At 40.4% G+C, this 7,597-nt stretch overlaps 1 pseudogene; it reads left to right on the forward strand.

Moving 5' to 3' along the window:
• Positions 1-6,230: 6,230 nt before the first annotated feature.
• LOC125173917 (D-dopachrome decarboxylase-like) lies at positions 6,231-6,590 on the forward strand (annotated as a pseudogene).
• The last annotated feature ends 1,007 nt before the right edge of the window (positions 6,591-7,597 follow it).

Below are 7,597 nucleotides of genomic sequence, written 5' to 3' on the forward strand. Positions count from 1 at the left end.
TAGTTATCTTCCCGTCAGAAACCTGATAAATATCCCATTCTTAAATTGTTTTACATGGTTTCACAACATTTAACTCTTTCATGTGCTTAAATATATTTTAAAATTGCACAAGAAATATATGGTCATTGTAGAAAGATTAGAGAACATAACAAAGGACTTCCAATTAAAGATGACAGGTTGGATACACATGCTCTTTCCTGAAACTCCGGGAAAAATGACAGCGGATGGTTTTATTAAAATATTTAAAGCCACAAGGACAAAGGGAACAGGAGACAAGATGACAGCAGCTTTTGGAAGCTGGGAGTGGAGCTCAGACATTTAGCTCGACAGACTTGGAAAGGTGCATCTTAAACCGCAGTGGGTTTGCTAGATTTACAAGCAGCCAGATTCTACCTTGGGAACTCCGAAAAGGCTCAGGCACTTCTAGAAGTAGGTGTGGCTGAAAGCCGAGAGCAGTTAGACCCCCTGGTTTCTTCCCCCTGAGCCCAGACTACCCCCTCCCCCAACCTGGGCAGAGGACTGGAGGTTTATTCTTTGGAGAGGGTCTCTGGCCTGGGAGGAGGGGACTTGAGGGTGGGAAAACAGGAGATTAAGTGAATGTTGAGTCCCCAGCACAACACCACTTTCCCTGCCCCATTCAACTCCTGGCACCTGGCAACCAGGCAGACACCTCTAGGCAGGAGAGTGGAAGATGAAACTGGGAAGAGGGGTGGCGCCTAATGAAGTGGCCCCAGCAGGCCCCCTCCCCCAGGCCCATTGTCCACACCCCCGACCTATGCGCACACAGCTCCCAGTCAGCTTTAGAATTTTTCTTAACTGTGTGGAGTGGTTTTGTTTTGTTTTGTTTTTGGCCTAATTTCAGACTTAGAGAAAAATTGCAAGAATTCCTGTCTACTCTTCACCAAATTCCCCTAATATCAACATATTATTTTTTCACTGAACATGATGCCCCTTTGCCCCTGAATAATTCAGTGTGTTTCTCAAAACTGAGGACATTCTTTTTAACATTGAAATTAACATTGATTCAGGGCTATTATATCTACAGACCTTATTCAGATTTAGCCAACTGTGCCAATAATGTCCTTTAGAGCAGAAAATCCCAGATCATGTGCTGCATTTAGTTGTCATGTCTCTTTAGGCTCCTTTAATCTGAAGCAATTCCTCAGTCTTTCTTTGCCACATTGACATTTTTTCAAGAGTACAGGACAGGTATTTTGCAGAATGTCCTTTAGTTTCAGTTTGTCTGATGTTTCCTCCTGAGGGAACCGTTGACAGCAATATCACACAAATGATGTTGTGTTAGTTCACATGTCAGGAGGCACATGACGCCCATTTATCCCTTTGCCAGTGATGTTAACTTTAATCACCTGCTTAAACGAGGTGTCTGCCAAATATCTTCAGTGTAAAGTTATTGTTTTTTCCTTTGTAATTAATAAATATTCATTATCCACCAGTTTTCAAATCATCGATTATTCTTGCCTGAATCAATTATTATACGGATGTTATCTGGAGATAATTTTCTAATGCCACCATTGCCTTTTATATTTATTAGTTATTTTCCTGGTACAAGGAAGAGCTTTCCCTCTCTTGCTATTTATTTATTTATGAAGTTGTATTAATGTCATCTCATGGATTTTATTTCGATCAATGAGTTATATATAGTCTTACTATATATATGTATATTATGAAATATTATGCTCAATATATTATGCTATATGTGCATATTATGCTCAGTTCATTCTAGATTTATCCACCGGGAGCCCCTTTCTGCTGCCCCTTATGTCCATCGTAAGATGGACTTTCTGGCACTTTCTTGCATAAGGGGATATTCTGGACTCATCTACTACTTTCTCTGCCCTAGTTTGGGAATCAGCCATTTCATCAAGGAGGCTTGTTCTTTTACTAATGCCTCACGTAGAGACAGCAAAGACCCTCAGAGAGCCAAGGAGAGCATCTACTAGAAAAGACAGAGACAAAACAAATGAACAAACAAAAAGATAAAAGCTATGTGGCAGAAAGAGACTAGGTGGGGGAGGTAAACACTCTTAAAAAAAAAATCCAACACTCTATCATGAATATTTTCAGAGAATCAAGAGAAGTTATTGAATCCACTAGAGAAGAGAATGCCATAAAAAGAATGATCAGGAAGAAAAAAGTATTGGATGTTAAATATCGGAGAGCATAAATGAAAAAATCAGTTGAGGAGGTATGAGACAAATCTGAAGAGATACTTTGAAAGGTGAGGCAAAAAGACAGAGATGGAAAACAAGAGCAAATATATACCAAGGTCCAAACTCTGAAAGGTGGGAGTCTTAGAAAAAGGTCCATGGTAAGAGTGGGTGGGTGTTGGTAGATGTTGGCAATCTCTGCCTTTGTAGAACTAGGGATATAGCTGTTGCTTTGGGTATGTGAAGGCTGTTGAGCAGCAGTATGCTGGCAAATTTTTAACAACGAGCTCTCCAAAAATGGGTCCATATGCCTGCATCCATAAGTTCATTATACATTTTACTAATATGAGTAACAAAATTTATGGTGATGACATATACAATATTCTTTTTTTTAGGTTATTCATTTTTGTATTTATGTATTTATTATTTTTTTAATATATGAAATTTATTGTCAAATTGGTTTCCATACAACACCCAGTGCTCATCCCAAAAGATGCCCTCTTCAATACCCATCACCCACCCTCCTCTCCCTCCCACCCCCCATCAACTCTCAGTTTGTTCTCAGTTTTTAAGAGTCTCTTATGCTTTGGCTCTCTCCCACTCTAACCTCTTTTTTTTTTTTCCTTCCCCTCCCCCATGGGTTTCTGTTAAGTTTCTACAATATTCTTTATCATAAATTCTATCTAGCTAATTGATTCTCGTAGAATACTTCCACTGACTTTTGCCAAACTCTTATATCTGTAACTGATAGTTGCGATTCAACCATAATTTGACAAATGGAGTTGCATTCCAATGTGCTTTTTTTCATATAAATTTATTGTCATTAGATCTGATACATGTTCTTCTGTAAAACTGTTTCTCAAACCTCATATAAATTATAGTCATTAAATTTAAACATCTTCAGCTTCACCACTACATATTTTGAAATTTCACCTCTTTTTTTTAAATTTCAAATTTTTATTTAAATTCTATTTAGTTAAACATGTGGTATAATATTAGTTTCAGGAGTAGAATTTAGTGATTAATCACTTACATACAACACCCACTGCTCATCACAACATGTGCCCTTCTTTAAAAATTTTTTTTTTAACGTTTATTTACTTTTGAGACAGAGAGAGACAGAGGATGAACGGGGGAGGGTCAGAGAGAGAGAGGGAGACACAGAATCTGAAACAGGCTCCAGGCTCTGAGCTGTCAGCACAGAGCCCAACTCGGGGCTCAAACTCACCAGCCGTGAGATCATGACCTGAGCCAAAGTCGGACGCTTAACCGACTGAGCCACCCAGGCACCCCAACATGTGCCCTTCTTAATACCATTACGTATTTAACCCATTCCTGCCCACCTCTCCTCCAGTAACCTTCAGTTTTTTTTCTATTGTTAAGAGTCTATTTCATGATTTGCCCCTCTCTTTTCCCCTATGTTCATCTGTTTGTTTCTTAAATTCCACATATGAGTGAGATCATATAGTATTTGTCTTTATCTGACTGACTTGTTTCATTTAGCATAATACACTCTAGCTCCATCCATGTCACTGCAAATGGCAAGATTTCATTCTTTTTGATGGCTGAGTAATATTCCAGCGTGTGTGTGTGTGTGTGTGTGTGTGTGTACCATATCTTCTTTATCCATTCATCAATTGATGTACATTTGAGCTCCTTCCATAATTTGGCTATTGTTGATAGTGCTGCTATAGACATTGGGGTGCATGTGCCCCTCTGAATCTGTATTTTTGTATCTTTTGGATAAATACCTAGTAGTGCAATTGCTGGGTTGTAGGGTAGTTCTATTTTTAACTTTTGGAGGAAACTCCATACTGTTTTCCAGAGTGGCTGCACCAGTTTGTATGGAATTTCACCTCTTTGTCAATGATGTGAATGACTTTTTTTGCTGCATTAGATAATAGTTTTCAAATGCTGGAAAAGTATTCCCTCAATAATCTGTATGATTTATAATGTGGTAGCAGCTATAGATCTGACATGTTTATAATCTGCATTATTAACATTTTCCCCACACGTTCTTATGTCTAGACCAGAGATCAGCCAACTCCTTCTGGAAAGGGCCAGATAGTAAATGTTTTAGGCTTTGTGAGACTCATATGGTCTCTGTTGCATATTCTCCTTTGTTATATCTTTTTCAACATTTTTAAAATGTAAAAATCATTCTTAAGTCACCATACAAAAATAGCATATTGGCTGTGGTTTGCTGATTCCTGGTCTAGACAATTAACAAAACAATAATTCAAGCCTGATGCTATAATGTTTGCTAATTTCTGTGGTGTAAATACTCTCAGCATGGCTAATTTCAAGCTATCCCTGAATATGCTGGGGACTTGGGGAGTGATGTGAATTTGCATGCCATTATGTAGCATTTGTGCCATGCAGACACTGTAGATTTAAATCACCTCAAGAGTATAGCCAGCAGCAGAATGTAATAAAATAATTAGGAAGTAATACATTTTGAGTATGTATCATCTTTGTTTTTCTTTACAGCTTATTTAATTGTGAATGGATATAATTTAATTTCTAGTAATGGTGGTGTTTAGCAACTGGGGAGCAGGCGAGGGGGTGGCAGAAGTCTGGTAGGGTGTTAGGGTGGGTTTAGTCTCTAATCAAGGTCAGAATTCAGTCTGTGACCTTCATCATAGCTCAGTCTTTGAGGGGCTCTGTCTGGGGTTAATTTTGGGGCTCAGTATATGCCTGAGAAAAGTTGAGTATCTCTCCTGGTGAAGCAGACTGACCCCTGCAAAACTGCAGTTTCAAACCCAGACCTCTACATTTACAAGTCAGGGAACCATGTCACAAATCCCAAGGCTAAGAAGAGGCTCAGAGTTAATGTGGCTCCCCACCCCCACGCACCACTTCTGGGTGAAACTTCTCCTCCTGTTATCTCTGCATCTCCCACTAGAGGGCAGCAGAGACCTGACTAAAAAGGAAAATGTTTCCCCGGAACCTTCACCCAGGACTCCCCACCATCTGAGGGCGGGGAGGTTTCCCTCTTTACTTGCACCACCACCTAGGTTCCTGGCTCAGCTTCTAGGATCATGGAGCCAGACTCTGGAAACCCGGCTGACCCTGACCCTTAACCCTTTGCTCTCCTCAGCCCTGTCCCTGTCTCTGTGGCTAAATCATACACTCTGGGAGGTTGAAGTGGGATTGATTACGTTTGTACTCCCAGTGCCTGGCATAGAGCCCAGCACTGAGTGAGTGCTTAGGAAATGTTTATTGAATCAGTACTTAGAGGGTGGGGCAATGCAGTATATGGAAAAGAACCTGGTTTTAGACATGATTTAAAGTCTAGCTCTAGCTGTGTGACCTTAAGCAAATCAAGTAACCTGTCTGAGCCTTTGATTCACTATTTGTAAGAGGGAACACTGGTATCTAACTTGAAGTTCTGTTGTGAGGATTGAATGAAATGACAAGGGGGAAAAGCCAGTATACACTAGATGCTTAATAAGTGGAGAAATTATTATGATGTAGTTTTGAGGAATGGTAAGTAATCAGATGTGGATAAAAGAATAGATGGGAGATGGAAGATGTGATTGCCAGAGGAGGCTGAAGGTCATGAAAAAGCCTGAATGTCATGTTGAGGACATAGGGTTTTCTGTCTACAACAGAGAGTGCCTGAGGTGTTCTTCAATCTACTTGGTGAGATGAAACCAAGACACAGCAAACCTCTTGTCTCAGCTCCTTGGCACTCTTACTTATTGCAAACACACACACACACACACACACACACACACACACGCATGTGCGCGCACACACACACACACACACACACAGCCATACACACGTACTTCATTTGGAAATTACTTCAAATTATGGAAGAGTTGCAAATATAGTAGGAAGGCTACTATATATACTTCTTATCCAGAAGTACCTATTGTAAATTGTCAATTTGCTTTATCATTTCCCCCCTCCCTCTCTCTCTTTGTATATTGTTATTTCCGTTCCATATGAGAGTAAGTTGCATACACCGTGACCCTTTGCCTCTAAATACTTGAGTGTAGGCTCTGCGTGTTCTTTCTCCGCTGCTATGGCCACTCCGGTTCCTTCTCACCAGACATGCCAGTTGTTGAGCTGGACACGAACTTGCCCAAAACAGCGGCGTGCCCACAGGACTGGTAGAGCGACTCGGCACAGCCAGTGCAGCCATCCGGGGCCAACCTGAAGACTATGTGAGCATGATGGTGTGACCAGGTCTGGCCTTGGTGGTGAACAGCTCCACTGAGCCCTGTGTGCAACTGCTCATCTTTTCCATCCCATGTGGAGGACACTGCAGAGGAGAACTGCAGTCACAAAGCCCAATTCTTCAAGTCCCTCACCAAGGAGCTGGACCTGGGCCAGGATCCGATAATTATCTGCTTTCCCCCCCTGGAACCCTGGCAGATTGGCAAGAAAGGGACAGTCATGACTGTTCTATGATTGGCACGGAGGGCATCTGTGAGCTGCCTGCCCCTTGCAGAGAGTCCTCCTGGTAGAGGAAGGGCCTGGTGGATACCAGCTTCTGAAACCCTTCATGCAGATGTGCCAGTGACATTACAGTCCTCCTCTTCTCACCCGCATGTCAAATAAATGAAGAAAGCTTTGTTTTTCATAAACAAATAAATACTTCAGTGTATACTTTTGAAGGGTAAGAATATTTTCTTACATAAGCACAGGACAGTTAACAACTTTAGTAATTTTGTCATTGGTAAGATGCTTGTATCAATTATGACTATGTCAGCAGGAATAATGGCCCCCCAAAGATGTCCACATCCTAAATAAATTTGGGTTGTTTTAAGCCATTAAATTTGTGATTATTTGTTACAGCAGCAATAGAAAATTAACACTAATAGTTTCATCAGTTCTGACTGTATTCCCATTTTGTCAATTGACCCAGTAATATTCTTTTTTTTTAATTTATTTTTTAAAATTTACATCCAAGTTAGCATATAGTGAAACAATGATTTCAGGAGTAGATTCCTTACCCCCTTACCCATTTAGCCCATCCTCCCTCCCACAATCCCTCCAGCAACCTTCTGTTCTCTTTATTTAAGATTCTCTTATGTTTTTGTCTCCCTCCATGTTTTTATATTATTTTTGCTTCCCTTCCCTTATGTTCATCTGTTTTGTATCTTAAAGTCCTCATATAAGTGAAGTCGTATGATATTTATCTTCCTCTGACTGACTAATTTTGCTTAGTATAATACCCTCTAGTTCCATCCACGTAGTTGCAAATGGCAAGATTTCATTCTTTTGGATTGCCGAGTAACACTCCATTGTATATATATACCACATCTTTATCCACACATTCATCGATGGACAATTGGGCTCTTTCCATACGTTGGCTATTGTTGATAGTGCTGCTATAAACATTGGGTGCATGTGTCCTTCGAAACAGCACACCTGTATCCCTTGGATAAATACCTAGTAGTGCAATTACTGGGTTG

The sequence above is a fragment of the Prionailurus viverrinus genome, chromosome C1, assembly GCF_022837055.1.
Source record: "Prionailurus viverrinus isolate Anna chromosome C1, UM_Priviv_1.0, whole genome shotgun sequence".
In the NCBI taxonomy this organism is placed as follows: domain Eukaryota; kingdom Metazoa; phylum Chordata; class Mammalia; order Carnivora; family Felidae; genus Prionailurus; species Prionailurus viverrinus.